Source organism: Bos taurus, chromosome 1, assembly GCF_002263795.3.
Source record: "Bos taurus isolate L1 Dominette 01449 registration number 42190680 breed Hereford chromosome 1, ARS-UCD2.0, whole genome shotgun sequence".
Lineage (NCBI taxonomy): Eukaryota > Metazoa > Chordata > Mammalia > Artiodactyla > Bovidae > Bos > Bos taurus.
In genome coordinates this window covers 27,392,609-27,412,815 of record NC_037328.1, presented here as the reverse complement: position 1 = coordinate 27,412,815, position 20,207 = coordinate 27,392,609, and the positions used below count along the sequence as shown (strand labels likewise).

At 38.6% G+C, this 20,207-nt stretch overlaps 1 protein-coding gene across 1 annotated transcript in view; it reads left to right on the top strand.

The window, feature by feature from the left end:
* Positions 1-303: 303 nt before the first annotated feature.
* ROBO1 (roundabout guidance receptor 1) overlaps positions 304-20,207 on the top strand; it is a 1,295,994-nt gene continuing 1,276,090 nt past the window's right edge. The window contains exon 1 of the mRNA XM_059885533.1: positions 304-555. The gene's annotated coding sequence lies outside the window, so the exon portion shown is untranslated. The remainder of the gene's footprint in view (positions 556-20,207) is intronic.

Below are 20,207 nucleotides of genomic sequence, written 5' to 3'. Positions count from 1 at the left end.
CCTTTGTATGTTCAAAGCCACTCCACACAGGCAATTAAAGGCATATATGAAATGATAGATCACAAGACATGAGTTTAAATGTGAGGGTTCCCCCCCACCCCCGCTCCGTTAAACATCGCAGCAGGCGTTACAATACCAGAGGTAACGAATCAATTAAATCCATTTTCCCCTCCGCGCCTCCGAAGCTGCGTGTGTAGTGTTGCTGTGTAGTTTAGAGCCTGAGCAGTAGGACCCAGGGGCCTCCGCAGCCACCAATAGAAGCGCGCACTTGCACCTATTTGCATGCAATGCCCTCTGCTCTGCGCATTAATAGTAATAGAGATAACGGGGTTGAAAGAATTCTCTACTGAAGAAGGATTGGATTTTTTCAGGGTACTGATACCGAGAAGAAACCCGACTTCAATCACTCCCTATTTTCCACTCTTAACATTTGTAAGTCACAGGCAGCTTTTGCTTGGTTAATAAAGTCGGGGAGGTCTCGGTGCCCAGCAAAGTTGGGAGGACTGCGCCTGCACCCCGGAGCCGCTAGATCGAGGAAAACAGTCGTATCAAAGGGTAAGTCTCCCAAACGATGGCAAAGGAAGTGACAGCCGGCTTTCGAATTGTCTAGAGGCACAGGCTCCGTTTTACAGCAGTGGTGGCGGGAGTGCAGAATGGGTGCGTAAAGGACCCTGCAGTTTGTCCAGAAATTGTGACGGATGCACCGGGGTCTTTGCGGGTAGAATCAAAAACCTTCAGGCTACATCGGAAATTGCAGCCTTACGCTCGGGCGGGATTCAACAAGTTTCCCCGCAGGGATGAGATGTGTATTTATTTCCTTGCAAGTTGTGCTGAGTGTCCCTTCAGTGTGGGCTTGAGATGGCTTCACAAAGAAGTTTCCGCAATTTGTGTCTGTTGTAGGTGGTTGGATGAATCCTTGTTTGGGAGATTCTGTCGGGCATCTGGGCTTCCTGGGGACACACCGGAAAACTGCTTCGAAGGATGCTCCTAGCATCAGCGGCCTGCTGGGTTGATGCTGGGCAACTTTGCGGCGTAATCTCGGTGTCTCTGACCGCGCCGCGGTTCATGATGCGGACAGGGCTGCAGAAACCTCCGGGTCCAGGGCCATTTAGGCTCCCAAACTTTGAAAGCATTCTCCAAGAAGGGGGATGAAAAGGGGGGCTTTGAAAATCAGCATTACTGGGTGAATTTTGGTAAACTCTTCAGGGTATATAGGGGAGTCTTTCCAGATCTGCGTTTTCAACCTGCAGTTTGGGCCTGGAAATGGAGTGCTGATGTGGAAAAGGTGGCGGTTTAAAGCTAAGGCGGGGAGGAGGGGGCTTTTTCTGTAGGAGAGCGGAAGAAGAAGCGCAGATAGATGAATGAACAAGGTGCGTCCCATCTTTCACACACAAAAACCACACGCGTGGGACGTGCCAGGAAGCGCTCCAGTTGATAGCGTTTAACTGGAAAATGTATTGCAGGGGGGGTCCAGTCACCTCTGTATTATTGATGAAGCGCTGAGCCCTTCTGGGGACCCTTCTGGCTCCTTCTCCCTGCTCTCTCATCACTCCCGGGCTCTTGCTGCCTAGAGTTCCGGGGTTGGCGCGGGTGCCGCGGGCGCACTGCTCAGCCCCGCAGCGCTGCGGACACAATGGGGAGAGGCGGGCATAGCCCGCGGGACGGGCGAAGCAGGGAGCGCAGTGAGGCAAGCTCGCTGCCGCAGCCCGGGCGGCCGTTCCGCCCGGGGGTTCCAGCGCTGCGGAGGCCGCTTGCATCCTGCAGCCGCATGCCGCGAGGTCCCCGAGGGGCCGGCGAAAGACGTGCACACCTAGACGCAGAGGTCCCGCGTTATCCTTCCAGGGGTCACTGTGCCACAGGCAGACAGGTGGGATAGGCAGACGGGATGCTAAAACATCTCAACCCAGCCCGGGGTCTGAGCTGCAGGCGCTAACCGTAGGGTGACCCCCGAGTCCCAGCGGGACCTGCACTCTAAGGGTAAAGAGGACGACGAGGAAAGAAGGGAAGCGCTAATGAGGCTGCGAGAAGAGAAAGGCAGCAAGTGATTTGGGCCAATCCTGGTCATGGGCCAGGCTTTCCTTGGCTCTTTTAACTGGGCTTGCCTTAGATGCGGCTTTGAAATGCGCTTCTTAACCTTTCTGCGGCACGAAGGGGCAGGCTTCTAAAAGCCGGAGCTCACTGGAGACTCCTCCTAGCAATGAAGGAAGGAGGTGGCCGGGCCGGGGGACTTCTTTTGGCAGTGTCATTTAACCCTGACCTCAGCACCTCCCACCTTTTCTCACCCCCACCGGGAGTTGCCTGACCTTGTATATTCCTCTGGGTCATCGGCTCTGTTTCTTTTTAAGTGATTGTTACCAAGCTCTGTGTTACAAAGGGCTGTGAAGAGACTGTATTTCCAAGTAGTGGTGGGAGATTGTTTAATTCGAACGTGTATTGCCAACCCCCCCTGAGCACTTGGAGGAAGGGGCAGAAATTCAGGACCTATGGAATGTTCACATGGGGATGTTTGGTTGCTTGAAGGGGATCTTTCAGAGGAAATAACACTCTTCTGAGCACGTGGGATAAGACAATAATATCATTGCACTACATTTCATTGTGGTTATTTGGCAAGTAGGATGTAATATTAAACATAATATTTTGGGAATCCACCCTTATATAAGGCAGACAACTAGAAACCTGGCAGCTAGGCTTTAAAACCCAAATTGGATGCTCTTAGAACCCAGTATTTTGAGCAACTTAGTTTTCCAGCCATATCCTGGTATCTCCTCTATATCTTGAGGAGGTACATGTAGCTCTTTAGAAAGCATTCTGGAAGGCATACAGCATGTTGATTTTATTAAAGGCATTTATTAAAGGATCTGCTGGTGTTCCAGCAACCCCCTCCCTTTCTCTCCAAAACCAGAAAAAATACCAAAATCATCAATAGCAGCAACTCAGAACTGATACCTAGGGAGTAGGAGGACTTTGTTTCTTAGGCATCTAGCTTCTTCCCAAAAGAGAGGGACAAGATAAAGCTGAAGAATAAGTAGGGAGTGAGGGCATATGTTGCCACGGATTTTGGACTTGCTTTAACCTTTCTTTGGACTTCCTTTAACCTTTCTCCATGTATCTTTTGCTTTATGCATCTTCTTGTATAATCTGAAGAATTGAAGTACAATGACACAGCTGCAGATCCCTGACAGAGGCTTGCTCTAGAAAACAGCTGTTAATCACATTTGCTATAATTTCCCACTTACTTCCTTTTACTTCCCTTCCCTTACCCTGTCCTTGAACCAGTGTTATCATCTTCTAGGCTTTTTCTGGCAAAAGGTTAGTGATTTCCAGCAGTAGAGCACCTGTTTTGAGTGTGGGTTGGAGGAGAGACTCTGAGCTGCCCAGAGTGTCTTATAGGTTTAAAGCCTACTTTCTCTTGCCCTATATGGTACACAGTAAAGAACAATATCCTAATATCTCCAAAGAAAATTATATTGATTTGTATAGGTCTTTTATTTAAAATTTTAAGATTTAATTCAAAGAAAAATAGCATTGATCAGAAATGAATGGGAAGCTATACACTTGCATGCTGTATTTGGAAACTAACATTAGACTCAGCTGAGTGATCACACCTTTTGGCATTGTCTAAACTTGATACATTAGGAGTTATTTTTATTTAGGCAAGATTTAATGTGTTACTTACATTATGAGATTAAGCAATTCAAGACAGTGCAAAGATGTGAATTTTAACAGAAAAAAAGCAAGACAGCAAAGCTAGCCCTTGGCAGCTTGATAAATGAGCAGGTGCAATGCACCATTTGAAATGTAACTTGAGGTGAGGTTCCATCCAATACGCTAGAGAATGAACTCTTCCTTATCACCCAGAAAACTCAACTTATTTTTCTCTTTCTCTGAGATCTGTGAGTTCAGAAAAAAAAAAACATAATATCATTTAGTAGGTGAGAATTCTGACCTGGTCACTATCATTTATCTCTATAAATCTGCTATTGAATTGAGTGAGCAATAATATTATTGATACTTTCATGTTTATACCTAAAACATAGTTCTATATGGACCAGCCAGTTATCCTAATCCTATAGGAAATAAAGTTCCTAGAAGAGTAACTGAGGAAACTGTAGACACAGTGTTAGACACTCTTGTTGCCACAGATATTGCATTCAATCCTTACAGTACCCTTTTGAAGTAGACTTTATTAGATTTTTTTAACTTATAAAAAGATTGAATCTCAGAGAGGTTAAACAAAATATACATAACCATTGAACAAATAAAAGGTAGATTCACTATTAGAAACAAGCTCTTTTTTATAGCATAGTACATGCTTTTCCTGCATGCCATGGACCTATTTTTTCCCCTCATATTAAAAAAAAATTAAAATTGTGTTTCAGCAGTTATAATTTCTGAGTCTCTTAAATATCTTTTTTCCATGTCCAAACCATTCTTTGCATTTCCCCTAGATCAGTCATCTATAAATAGTATTAACAACTTTCCAAGGATGTCACAGCCATAGCTTCTTTAGTATGAAAGCTCCACCTCTAACCCCCACCCCAACTGTACCGTCATCTTTCGAAATCAGAAAACAGGAATGAAACAGAGCCTTCATCATTTGCTTTGATATGTGGAAAAATATAGCCAAGCTTTCTGGGAAGAATCCATCAAGTAATTTTCAGATTGAAAATTGTGAAGGTCTACCTTCACATTTCTGCACACATGGCTTCTCTAATCTGGAAGAGTCTGCCTTTCTCTTGGCTAAACTCTATTCATTTATCCAAAAGATTGATATTTCTCCTCCACTACGAAATTTCTCTATCTGTTCCAACCCTCATAGTTTTTAAACACCTCTGAAATTCCCAATCAATTCTGTCTGCCATCTAATTTGGTTTTAATTTGTATTATACATTTTACATAAATTATCTGTCAACTGTAATTTTCTATTTTCTAATTATTGTACTAAATTTAGCCCTTATCGTCTTCTCATTCTCTTCAGTCACCCTAGATAGTAAGATGTATATCTAGAGTTTTAATAATGAAATCAAAAATTTATATCTTTAGTCCATATATTTTTCCTGAATGCCATGTCTATATTGTCAAGGAATTACTTGACATCTTCATGTAGAGATAAATTACAAATATTTTAAGGGAAAATATAATAGAAGAAACCATTTGAAGCCACATACATTATCTCTCTTGCCAAACTGCTCTTTTACTCAGATTTCCAGTCATAAGTAGCACATTATGCATCCAGCCATCTTTGATATATTCCTCTGGCTTCCCTGGTGGCTCAGATGGTAAAGAATTCACCAGCAATGCAGGAGAGCTGGGTTCAACCCCCATGTCCAGAAGCTCCTCTGGAGAAGGGAGTGGCTACCCACTCCAGTATTCTTGCCTGGAAAATTCCATGGGCAGAATTCCATGGCAGATGATAGTCCATGGCATCACAGAGAGTTGGACATGACTGAGCAACTAACACTTCACTGCCTTATCAACTATATTCAAACAGTGAGGAAAAAAACATGTACTGATGACTTTCTTTTTCTTAAACCTAATCTCTTCTTCCCAGAGACAGACCTGCCACCTGTTCCTACTCATGCTTTCTAGGATCCCCCTTCTAAGCCATCACCTCACCTCCATTCTTGCCCCACTTGAATTCATGTACATTATGTCTGCAAAGTCTTCTTTCTAGAGCACAAACCATGAAACCCAAACCCCTTATATTATTCAAGGTACTCAATCATCTGGACCCAGAATTCCTCTCTTTAGTCTTCAACTTTCACTCATAGCTCAGTTGGTAAAGAATCTGCCTGCAATGCAAGAGACCCTGGTTCGATTCCTGGGTTTGAAGATCCCCTGGAGAAGGGATAGGCTACCCAGTCCAATATCCTTGGTAAAGAATCTGCTTGCAATGTGGGAGACCCGGGTTTGATCCCTGGGTTGGGAATATCCCCTGGAGGAGGGAAAGGCTACCCACTCCAGTATTCTGATCTGGAGAATATAGTCCATGGAGTCGCAAAGAGTCGGAAACAACTGAACAATTTTCACTTTGCCAATCACTGAGAAAATCGACTTTCATTTTCTCAAATGTTCATGATATGTCATAACTTTCTGCTTTTGTTTATGTTAGAACTTCTGCCCAGATTAGTTCTCACTTTCTTGATTCTTGGGTGACCTTTGAAAATATGAATCAGTCATCACTTCTCTTTTGAAGAGTTTCCTGTTAAGCAAATAGATTTAAATCTTTTTATCCTCTCAATAATAGCTCCAAAATTCCATTGAATTTGTTTATTCATTTACAACAGGAGACTGTGAATTCCTTGAAGCAGCTTTTCTCAAACTTTGTCCATTGAACCAAGAAGACCTCCAAATTAACAAAAATGACACTTAAAATACTACTCCCTAGACTCCCTAGCTCTACTAGATTTAATACATTAGAACATATGGGATTGGGATTCTGAAATCTACATTTTAGCAAGCATTTCAGGTGTAACTAGGCACTTAAGAGTTTATCACAATGATTATTCCTCAGCCCAGCCAGGTCAATATGGAGATTAATTTAGCAGTTGGGGGAGGAATCATCAACATAGCTTCTTATGTCTTATTGAGAGCTATGAACATAGTTTCTTAGATTAATGTGTTTCAGAGAAAGATTTGATTAGACAGTATAGTCAAATTATATGATTCATTCCTACCGAAATGAAAGAGCCCTGCATCAGAAAGGCACCCTTCTCAAGAACAGAGTTTTAAAAGTCACCTAAGATGGCCTTTAGAGTTGAAGTACTGCTGTTCAGAGTACTTGGAACTTTTAATGACTCTGACTTTTTATGATTATGTCATATTCACTTGGCAAAGACATAGAAAATGCTGAAACAAAAGTCTGTGAGTTACCACCCAGATTAATTATGTATTAAACATAAAATTGAAGCCCTCAATGTACTTTTTCAGACTGCATCTCCCTCCAAGAGGTAACCAGTGTTGTAAATTTGATATTATGATTCCTAGACCATTCCTTGTGAATTTACTATGTGTATTATCCCCCTTCAATCATACAGTATTGTATTAAATAAGTAAAATATTTATAAACATTGCAGCATACTATATATCTCCTTGGAAATATAATTTCATGTGATTTATTTAAGTTGGTATAGAATGATCAACTTCATTAATTTTTATTACTGTATAGTACTCCATTTTATAAACCTACTACAATTTACTTTTCCCTGTCTCATTAGTGGGCTTCCCTGATAGCTCAGTTGGTAAAGAATCTGCCTGCAATGCAGGAGACCCTGGTTCGATTCCTGGGTTGGGAAGACCTGCTGGAGAAGGGATAGGCTACCCACTATTCTTGGCCTCATTAGTAAGCATTTCTAATTTCCCACTGTAATAAACACCATATAAATAATCATTCTGAATTATTACATTTATTACTGTGCAAATATTCAAGATTATTTAAGGCATAGGCTTATGAGTGAAACTGATTGATAATGTGGAATTTACATCTTTCCTTTTTTCAGATATTGCCCAAAACCCATGTAGGCTTTCAGCATTTGTAATTTGCAAGTACATTGATGAGAACTACCATTCTATCTATTCTTGTCAACATTTAATATTGTTACTTTTTGAGTGAGTGAGTGAATGTCCAGTCATGTCTGACTCTGCAACCGCAAGGACTGTAGCCCACCAGGCTCCCTCTGTCTGTGGGATTCTCCAGGCAAGAATATTGGAGTGCGTTGCCATTTCCTTCTCCAGGGGATCTTCCCAAACCAGGGATCGAACCCAGCTCTCCTGATTTATCTTCTTTTAGTTTTGCTTCCTTTTGGTCTTTACCCTACTGGGTTCTTTGGGAACTGTGCATATGTGTAACAGCACCTTCCATACCTTTTCATTTTAGCTTAGGCTGGATTTGAAGAGCCAAAACAGGAAAACACTTAAGAAGACCTGAGACTCTCACAGAGAAATAAATTAGAGCTGCTGTTTCTTTTAGCTTTCCTTTCCTGTTCTTTATTATTTTTTTAAATGTAATTATCCTTTTATCAACCTTCATCATTTCATACTGTAAGGAAGTGAAATCACTAAAGGCAAATAACCTTATGAATCTGCTGAGTGTGTGAAATTGTTACTTTTTAAAATTTATCAGTTGCATGGTTTTAATTTGTCTTCTTTGATTATATGTGCAGTGAGCATCTTTCCATTGAAAATTCACATTTCCTCTACTGTGACTTGCTTAGCCATATATTTTACAGGTACTGAGGCCTTTATCTTTCTCGTATAGATTTATTAGATATCTCTTTATTCTGTATTCTAATTCATTTTTGATATATGCATTGTCAATATTTTTTCCTCAGCTCTATCTTATGTTTTTCTTTTTTTAACCTAGTGTCTTTTACTAAATATATATTAGGTGTGTATATATATATATATATATATATATACACACACACATGTATATATTTATTGTGTTTCATTAAAAGTAGTACAAATTTTTCATTATGGCTTCTCCTTATAACATCTTGTTTTAGAAATCATTTCTTATCATGAAATCATAAAATATTCTCATATGTTTTTTCCCAAAAGTTTTAAAAATTTTGGTTTTTGCAATCAGGTATAAGATCTATCTGGAACTGGTTTTAGTTTCCATATGCTACAAAAATGAGTCTGTCATATACAAATGTTCCATGTGTGGATGAATTACTTTTTTTGCTTGTAAGACTACCTCGCATCTGTCCTCATTTGAGACATTTTTCTGGTCATTTCTGCCAGGTTGGGATGTGGATCATCTTCTTACTGAATCATTACAATGTTAACGAACCAGAATCAAAAGCATTAATTAAGATTTCAACCAAAATAGGTGTATATTCAGCCAGAATTAAAGAACTGCCTTTTATGACAAACTGTATAATCTTTTTAAATAGTATGGAAAACTGCTCATGTGTAATAAGCTATGCCTATAATCATTCATTTTAGTTTCAGTTCTTTATAGAGCATATTAATTAATATCCCAAAGAAGTACTCTTTTTTTCATAGGACTCTAGCAAAGGTAGATCTTAGAAATATACTTCAATAGATCAAAGTAAGAATCATGACTCACTCTAGGATGAAGCATGATTGACCATTTGCCAGGTGAATTATAAGCCAGAGGCAGAGCATTTTAGCACAACAGCCAAGAGTTTCTGATCAATGTGTAGTTGAATAAGCACTCTAAAATATTAATCCAATCACAAAAATTCAGAATGGAAATTGTTGTAGTGCTCTGCAGCATAGTATATTAGTATACTGTGTACATAGTATATTAAACTTTACTCTGGAATGAGAATCTAAGAGGACTGTAAAACAACTACTCCAGCTTCTATACCCTCATAGGCTGTTTCTGTAATAATTTGCTTTTTATTCTGCAGTGAACAACAGAATAACAAACAAACATGGTTTGTGCTAAGCAAGTCTTAGATTATTTAAGTATTGGGTAGTTATTTAAGAGGGTTTAAGAATGACCTACTTTAGCCAATGAGAGAAACTTTTACTTATAAGTTCCCCTGAAGAAAGGTAAAATTTAAAAAAAAAAAAATCTACATCAGATACAAATTACTGCTGCTAGGTCACTTGAGTCATGTCCGACTCTGTGCGACCCCATAGACGGCAGCCCACCAGGCTCCTCTGTCCCTGGGATTCTCCAGGCAAGAACACTGGAGTGGGTTGCCATTTCCTTCTCCAATGCGTGAAAGTGAAGTCGCTCAGTCGTGTGCGACTCTTCACGACCCCATGGACTGCAGCCTTCCAGGCTCCTCCGTCCATGGGATTTTCCAGGCAAGAGTACTGGAGTAGGTTGCCATTGCCTTCTCTGATACAAATTACAACCAAGCCATTAATTTCAAGTCTTTTTAATTAGAGCTCTTTATGATAATGTTGATGGAGGAAAGGAACTGTTTTAGGAAATGAACAAACTCATGATGCACTCTTGCTTATTCATTCTTTTGTTGCTGCTATACATGTTTCAAGTCTGAATTACTCCAGTGTATTGCTTTTCACACTCATGTTCTGGATTACTGTTCTAACTTTTTTCCATTTCTCTCACTTCTGCCTAGGTGTAGCATCTCTTTTAATATACCCCACACTTCACTATCCTTCAAAACACCATTTTGATTCCAACTCATTGCCTTTGCCTTTCTCTCTACTTTAAATATCCTTTTTCTTCTCTAATAAAGAGTCATCATCCTTAATCATCCATAATCATATGGATGATTCATATGATTCATATATTATGATGATTCATTATATAACTTAATATAACTTAACTTCAAAGTATAACTTAATTATTACCTCTTTTTGAAAGCATTTCCAAATTTCCCCCCAGGAAAGCTAGTCTCTCATTTGTGTTTCAGTAGGTCTTAGCACTTACATGTATTACCCTTTATTACAAGAAATATTTATGTGTTTTAATGACCAGACTTTGATAAAATAGGAGAAGGATGATAAACAATTTCACAGTGTATCCAGCTAAACCTTCACTGTCTAACACTTTAGCCACCAGTTGTTTGTGCCTAGTGAGAACTTGGAATGTAGAGAGTGTGACAGGGGAACTGAATATTTAATTATATTAATTAATTAATATTTAATTCAAGTTTAATTATTTTAAGTTTCAGTTGAAATAGTAACATTTTACGTAGTCAGTAGTCACATATATCTTGTTGCTGCTGCTGCTAAGTCGCTTCAGTCGTGTCCAACTCTGTGCAATCCCAGAGACGGCAGCCCACCAGGGTCCCCCGTCCCTGGGATTCTCTAGGCAAGAACACTGGAGTGGGTTGCCCATTTCCTTCTCCAATGCATGGAAGTGAAAAGTGAAAGGGAAGTCGCTCAGTCGTGTCTGACTCTTAGCGACCCCATGGACTGCAGCCTACCAGGCTCCTCCGTCCATGGGATTTTCCAGGCAAGAGTACTGGAGTGGGGTGCCATTGCCTTCTCTAGTGGCTAACATATTCGGTATGGCAGATATAAAATACTTCTGTCATTGTAGGCGCTTGTACAGTAGAATTTAGGACAAATGAATGAATGGATGAATGAATGAATTCCACAGGATAGGCTAGTAACATTTGCTTTGCAATGGACATATGCCATTGTGTTGGATTGTATCTATGACTGTGTTTTGAGGATCATTTCACAGCTTTATGGAGAGAAACAGATAATCTCAACTTGACCAAGAAGATAATAACAATATAAAACACCAAAGAAACCAAAGGGAGTATTCAAGTTTATCTTTGGTGAATTCCTTAGATATTCACCCAAGACTTGCTTACCTGAGATGGCAGTATAGCAAACATCATCTTTTAAGACAAAAGCATACAAGAATAGGATTGAGCCATTGGTAATAATTCTATCCCTTAAGACTGAGATTTATTCAGATGAGGAACTTTATTTTATATTAATACATAAATACAAATTTAATTTTATGTTAATTGACCTGATACATTAGGTGACTATTATCCAAAAGAATGAAAGAAAGAAAACAAACAACAACAAAAAAAAAACTGTTGATAAGAATGTGGAAGAACTAGAACTGCTGTGCATTAATGATGGGAATGTAAAAGGATGCAGTCATTATGAAAAATAGAATGGTGGTCCCTCAAAAATCTAAGCTGAATTACCATAGCATCTAACAACCCCACTTCTAGGTATATATCCAAAAGATTGAAAACAGAGAATGCAATACATAATTTTACTGCCATGCTCATATTGACATTATTCACAATTCCCAAAATGTAAGAAGAACTTAAATATCTTTCAACATAGAAAGGGATAATCAAAATATGTTATATACCTACAAGTGAATATTATTCAGTCTTAAAAGGAAACAGTCTCTGATACACGGTACAATATAGATGAATCTTGAAAACATTGTGTTAATTGACCTTGTAAGACATAAAAGAATAAAAATGGTAGGACTCCACTTACATGATGTACTTAGACTAGTCAGATCCAGAGAGACAGTGGTTGTAAGGGCTGAGGTAGGAAGGAATGGGAGCTATTGTTTAATGAGTATAGCCTTTCAGTTTAAGATGATGAGAAAGTTCTGGAAGTGGATAGGAGTGATGGTTCCTCAACAATGTGAATGCATTGGAGAAAGAAATGGCAACCCACTCCAGTGCTCTTGCCTGGAGAATCCCAGGGACGGGGGAGCCTGGTGGGCTGCCGTCTCTGGGGTCGCACAGAGTCGGACACAACTGAAGTGACTTAGCAGCAGCAGCAGCAGTTGTATACTTTAAAAGGTGAAAATGTTAAACTTTATGATATGTATGTTTTACCACATGAAAAATTACTTTAATAAATATTTATTAAGGTAATGTGTGGTTGGACACTTTCATCTCTTAGAAAAATATTCATCCTTCCAATGTGGCCTCTCAACGCCCTTTAGAATGTTAAACACAATCCCATAGAATAGTCTCTCTGCTTATTAACATTGAGAAAGGTGATCAGCCAAAAGAAATTTTATAGACAATGAACATACATGCAGTGCATCTGGTCTGTGGGATGTACTGTATTAAACAAGCACATTTAATAAAGGGAGGGAAGAAACCCTTAACAGTGAGCACTGTGCTTCTGGAGATGACAGCTGCTGAGGTGTGATGGAGGTTTTGGAATGAAATCACTGCATAACTGGATGCAGTGAAGTAAATGTGAAGCCCAGGAGGACTTTGTGTTGGGGTTGATACAAAGTGGCTAGTAAGGCAATGCCTTAGCCACCTGTACATGCAAACTGCTAGATCAAAGACCAAATGATCAAATGGGATTACTCCAGTGACACAAATGTATGCGGTTATCGTGAATTGCAGATTATAGAGCATCTGCTCCTTTGCTGACTCCTTGGGGGGCAGGATGTGTACAAGGAAAGGTCTTATTGTAGTGATGGTAAGAACACTGATTGCTCTCAATGCTGGGGAAAAAAGCAAGCATCATATCCTCCCCTTTTGTGTTTTCTTTCCTTAATGTGATGATTTACCCTCTTATATAATATTGTTTTAACCCACCCTCCTATTCTATACCATTAAATTTTCTAGGCAGGTGCAACTTGGCATCTAATGGATAACTCTTCTTCATAGATGATGATCTATCATACATAAAATGCATCCTGAACACACTGCTATATTTAAAATGGACCTCCGATGAGGACCTACTATATAGCAAAGGAATACTGCACGATGTTCTGTAATAACCTAAATGGGAAAATAATTCGAAAAAAAAATAGATACATGTATATGTATAAGTGAATCACTTTGCTGTACACTTGAAAAACTAACACAACACTGCTAATCAACTATGCTCCAATATGAAATAAAAATTAAAAGAAAAAACATCCTGAAATTTACTTTACTTGGTACATTACTCAGAGACAAAGATATTCATATACCATGCAAACAGACATTGAGCTGTGTAAATTATTTTTCTAGGAAAGTAATACATTGGATTGACTCGGTTTTGCTCTTTTGCCAAATGCTGTTGATTGCAGGTGTTTTTCCACTGAATTGAATTCAGATTAGTGAGTGCAAGAGTGTAGAAAGAAGAGTCCAGCTTTATTAGTTTATTAGAATAATATTCTGACTGGACAGATTAATCAATCTTTTTCATTCTGAGCGCAGTAAGATAATTTGGGAGTATATAGAAAGCTATTTTAAAGTGGTATCCTGGTATGAGAGCTTGAGCAGAGGTCAGGGAATATATCAGAAAATAATTTGTGTATTTTTCTAGAGCTGTAGTTATAGCTAATATAATAGTGAATATATTATTTATTTTACTTTAGTTGCTACTGCCAGAGAAGCAAAGAAATATTTTGTCATAAAGCCATACAGCTTTGCCTATCCCCTTACGGTTCACCTACTTTATGGATTTTTAATTGAGACACAGAAGGTATATAACATTGCACAATTTTAAGGTAATAAAATGTTGAGTTGATACACTTATATAGTGCAAAATGATTACCACCATAGCATTAATTAACACCTTTATTACATGACATAATTACTATTTCTTCATTGTGATGAGAACATTTCGGGTTCACTTGCAAGTGTCAAGTATACAGAACCATATTTTTAACTATAAGAATCATTGTGTACATTAGATCCCCACTTTGCATTTTATTTCATCTTTCTTTCATTTTCATTCTTTCTCCATTAAGATTCTCCACTCTTTCTGAAACGAGAAATAATTTAAAAGAGAAATTATCATACTAAGTGAAATAAGTCAGACAAAGACAAATATCATATATTACTTATATGCAGAATCTAAAAAAAATGATACAAATGAACTTACTTACAAAACAGAAACAGATTTACAGACTTCTAAAACAAACTTATAGTTACCAAAAGGGAAAGGTGCGAGGGGAGGGATAAACAAGGAGGGTGGGATAAACATATGAACAGTACTATATATAAAATAGATAGTCAGCAAGGATCTACTGCATAGCACAGGAAACTCTACTCAATATTCAGTAATAACCTCAATGGGAAAAGAATCTATAAAAGAGTGGATATATATGCCTGTACACCTGAAACTAACATAATGGGATGAATCAACTATACTGTAATATAAAATAAAATTTGTATTGAAAAGGAAAAAAATAAAAGACATGACATAAAAATACCCCAGGAAATAATAATAAATAGAAGAGATGACATAGAGAATACAGGAAATTTCCCATTGGATCTTTGTTTTACATTGAAATTCTTGTCCTCCATTACTTACTTTCCCGGAATAAGCATGAACAAGTCATAGTTCACTTCATCAAACATATATTAAATACCAATCTCTATGCTGCAGGGTACTGGATATTAAATGGTGTGGAAGTGAATGAAAGTGATCTCCACCCTCAGTAAATTCAAGTTCCAACATGGAGTAGCTCCTGCCCAACAGTATCAGTAGGGTTTTCTCTCTTCTTTCTTTTCCACTTCTCCAATTATATGTAACACCTGTTCACACACAGTTGTCTCAGAAAAATCTATTTTTCTTCTCTTCTAAGACAGTCATTCTCATTGGGGTAAGAAGTTGTCCATTTTCCCCTTACCTGTATTTTCAACCTTTTCATTCTCTGGCTCCTTTACTCATTTTTATAATTATTTCCACTCAAGGAAAACAAAAGTCCTTCAAAAACATTTCCCTTAAAAATTTATTGTTAAATCCCCTATATCTAAGTAAAACTGCCTCTGCTGGGGGAAAAAAAAATGTTGTTCAGTCGCTAAGTCACACCCAACTCTTTGCAACCCCATGGCCTGAAGTATGGTAAGTTCCTCTGTCTTTCACTATCTCCCTGAGTTTGCTCAAACTCATGTCCACTGATTCGCTAATGCTATCTAACCATCTCATCCTCTGCCATCCTATTCTCCTTTCATCTTCAGTCTTTCCCAGCATCAGGGTCTTTCCCAATGAGTTGGCTCTTCACATCAGGTGGCCAAAGTATTGGAGCCTCAGCTTCAGCATCTGTCCTTCCATTGAATATTCAGGACTGACTGCCTTTAGGATTGACTGGTTTGATCTTATAGTCCATGGTGCTGTCAAGAGCCTTCTTCAGCACCAGTTCAAAAGTTTCAACTTTTGGCACTCAGTCTTCTTTATGGTCCAGTTCTCACATCCATACATGACTACCATGAAAACCACAGCTTTGACCATATGGACCTTCATTGGCACAGTGGTGGCTCTGCTTTTTAATATGCTATCTAGGTTTGTCATACCTTTCTTTCCAAGGAGTGAGTGTCTTTTAATTTCATGGCTACAGTCACCATTCACAGAGATTTTGGAACCCAGGAAAATAAAATCTGGCACTTCTTCCACTTTTTCCACATCTATTTGCCATGAAGTGATGAAACCAGAGGCCATGATATTAGTTTTTTGAATGTTGAGTTTTTTTTTTTTTTTGAATGTTGAGTTTTAAGCCAGCTTTTTCACTCTCCTCTTTTACCCTCCTCAAGGACACATTTTGGTTTCTGCCATTAGAGGGGTATCATCAGGTTATCTGAGGTTGTTGATATTTCTCCCATCAGTCTTGATTCCAGCATGTGCTTCATCCAGTCTGGCATTTCACATTCTGGCATTGATATACTCTGTATATAAGTTAAATAAGCCTTGTCATACTTTTTTCCCAATTTTGAACATCTGTTGTTCCATGTTTGGTTCTAACTGTTGCTTCTCGACCTGCTTACAGGTTTCTTAGACGACGGGTAAGGTGTCTGTCTTCTTTAAGAATGTTCCACAACTTGTTGTGATCTACACAGTCAAAGCCTTTATCAAAGTTAATGAAGCAGAATTAAATGTATTTCTAGAACTCCCCTGTTTTCTCCATGAGCCAGTGAATGTTGGCAACATGATCTCTGGTTCCTCTGCCTCTTTGAAATTCAGTTTGTACACTGGGGAGTTCTCAATTCATGTATTGCTAAAGCCCAACTTGAAGGATTTTGAGCTATAAACATCATAATCAATCTGAGTTCAATATTGAACATCTGATGATGTCCACATTATGTACATCAGAGTTGTTCTTGTGTTGCAGGAAAAGGGAGTTTTCTATGACCAGTGTGTTCTATTGACAAAACTCTGTTAGTGTTTCCCTTTTATTTTATACTCCCAGACCAAACTTGCCTGTTTTTCCGTATTTCTCTTGACTTCCTACTTTTGCATGCCAATCCTGGATGATGAAAAGGACATATATTTTTGGTGGTGGTTACTCATCTAGAGTCGGTCATCTTGGAGTCTTACATCACGTGGGCCTTAGGAAGCATTACTACAGACACAGATAGTGGAGGTGATGGAATTCCAGCTGAGCTATTTAAAATCCTAAAATGTGATGCTGTTATATGTCAGAAAATTTGGGAAACAGCAGTAGCCACAGGACTGGAAAATGTCAGTTTTCATTCCAATCCCAAAGAAGGGTAACGCCAGAGAATGTTCACATGATAGAAAAGTTATGCTCAAAATCCTTCCATCTTTATATAATGGAGAATAAGATGATGTGGTATTAATAATAATTAATAACAATGCTTGTACATGATGATATTTACGGAGGCTCATTCAGCATTGCTTTTTTGGCACATAATCCTTCAAATCAGTGAATAGGCAATATCACTACTGTCCTCCAGAAAAGAAACGTGGTTTTCATGTGTACAGTTTCATAGGTAACTAGCAGAGCTTTGATTCAAATACTGTTCTGTTTGACTCCAGAATCCAGTTAAAATTCTTAACTTTAAAATACGTCATGCAAATTTGTCCCTCCATGGCAAAGTTTCTTAACTTTACCGCACATTGAAGTCACCTAGAAAGTTTTGTTTTCTTTTCTCTTTTTTTGTAATCCCATTGTCTAACCTGAACTCCAAATGACTTATATTAGAATCCCTTAGGATGTGAAGCAATAGTCAATTTCTAAAAAAATTTTCTTAGGTGATTCTAAGGAGCAGAAAAGATAACTACTGTTCTATAGTAAACATTTTGATGATACTCAAGTCTTTGTTTCTGGCATGGAGCTCTCTCCCCAGAGTTAAACTGACATTGTCCAGGGTTTACTGCATACTTCATTTGTCTGTCCGTATTGCCACTTTGGGATTTCTCCTCTTCCAAAATAAACTCACCCATCACCACCCAAATAGTTGACTTCTAGAATCTGTGTGTTATTTAATTTTTCTCACCCCCTACTGCTCTAGGTCTCATAACTAAAATCTGTTCAATGGTTTCTCAAATTGTGACTTTCCTAACACCTTATGTTTGGGAATTGATATTTTTGTTATTATATTCAGTTCAGTCGCTCAGTCGTGTCTGACTCTTTGCGGTCCCATGAATTGCAGCACACCAGGCCTCCCTGTCCATCACCAACTCCCGGAGTTCACTCAAACTCATGTCCATTGAGTCAGTGATGCCATCCAGCCATCTCATCCTCTGTGGTCCCCTTCTCCTCCTGCCCCCCAATCCCTCCCAGCATCAGAGATTTTTCCAATGAGTCAAGTCTTTGCATGAGGTGGCCAAAATATTGGAGTTTCAGCTTTAGCATCAGTCCTTCCAAAGAACACACAGGGCTGATCTCCTTCAGAATGGACTGGCTGGATCTCCTTGCAGTCCAAGGGACTCTCAAGAGTCTTCTCCAACACCACAGTTCAAAAGCATCAATTCTTCGGTGCTCAGCTTTCTTATATTAGTACCTCAGAAGTATGTTTCCCATTTTCCTTCCCTCTGTTCTTCATCACCTCTGTAGGTAAATTTACTCAGGCTGTTCTTGTCTCTCACATGGAATTTTTGTGGCAGACTCCCTGACTCAAGGAGTCTCTCTTTGCTTCATTTAGTCTCTCTTTGATTCATTTTCCTGTTTAATGCTGTCAATGTTACCTTTCTAGTATCCCATCAGTTGTTTCACTCTTTATTAAAAACTCTGTCCATTGACTGCACAATACAGTCCAAACAACTTAACATATATTAACAAACTTCATGAGACCTTTTACCATCTGGACACATTTCTTTCCCTCACCAATTTCCTTTTTCTTGACCAAAATACCCTACCTTCTAAAGTCCCTTCTGTACTCTGCTTTCCCTTTAAAAAAAAAAAAAAGACGTCACAATTATCCATTGTCAGTCTTTTCCATGGTTTGTCAACACCATGGGGAAAGGATAGGCATCCATATTTCAGTATTTTCACCGTTGTTAGCTGAGTGTTTTTCAGAAAGAAGTTATTTAAAAAAAATATGTTTTGAATACATATGTGAAGGGGTGTGTGCAGGAACTTTTCACAACTCGTCATTTCACATGTTTTCCTCTATGAATAGAATGATCAGTGGCTTTCTCTCTTCCATGTGACATACACATTTGAAATACTTCTGGAGTTCACCAGACAGAAATAATGTAGTAGGTTTTTCTCTTTGATTCCACAATGCATTGTTCCTGTAACTGTAATAGGAATTCTATCAAATAGCAATGCACAGGCTTGTGTCCCTTCTAAACCAAGAATACTGAAGAATTGGGGGCATAAATTGGTTCTGTTTGTTTCATCTGCACATGTGATGATGCTTGGAATACAGCTGATTCTTCAGTCGTCACCTTTGTTGAATGGACATCAGATTTCATGTATTATTGAGGGGGTTCAAAGACATTGCCTAGCTTATTCCAGCTTCTAAATTTAATGGTAAGATTGCACATCTTTCTTCTGGGAAAAAATAAAAATAGGATAAAATAGGATACTACTTTGTGACCATTCATTAATGGTGTTATGAATAGGGAAGATTGTTGAATTTATTATCTGAATAATCAATTGTCACTGCTTTGTAAGCCCTTGACTTTATTATTGTAGACATAACTTACAAAATAATTGAAATATGGCTGCTATCCTTAAATATTTTTTTAAAAATGATTTTAAAAGACCTTGACTTTTTCGAGTGAGAGAGGAATGTTCTTTATTCTTCACTTATACCTTTAATGGGCTTCCCTGGTAGCTCAACTAGTAAAGAATCTGTCTGCAGTGCAGGAGACCTAAGTTCAGTCCCTGGGTTGGGATGATCCCCTGAAGGAGGGCATGGAAACCCATTTCAGCATTCTTGCCTGGAGAATCCCCATGGACAGAGGAGCCTGGTGGGCTACAGTCCATGGGGTAGCAAAAAGTTGGACACAACTGAGCAACAAGCTGTTACTTACTTTGTGTAGTAATGCAAAAATATAATAAACAATTCACATTTGAGAATGCAAAGCAACATAAATAATGAATGTTCTATAAAATTTGTACTTAATTACAGATAATTAAAGGCCAACTCAGTTTCCATTTGTGTACTGTAGTATAGAATAGTACATAAATTCAAGAAAAATATTAAAGTATTAAAATTTAATAGTAACGGTTTTTCATATGATGCACAAAATTATAAAACTAGCACACGACTTGAGCTCAAGCATATTTTTCTTTGCTTGTTTGGTTTTTTTTTTTTTTTTAGCTACACAGCAAGGCATGTGGAATCTTAGTTCCCTAACCAGGATTCGAACTTGTGTTTCCTGCATTGGGAGATCAGAGCCTTAACCACAGGGCCACCAGGGAGGTTCCTCAAGCATATTTTATTTACTCTTTCTCTTGTGCATGAAGAATAAAACCATTCCCACACCTGTGTTCTCTACCCTCATTGTCAGCCAGTGCTTCCTAATAGAAAGAATAAGATAACCCCAAGCTACTGCTCAACATTCTTAGACTATATTCCTACCTGGGAAAACTCATTAAATAAAAACATTCCTCC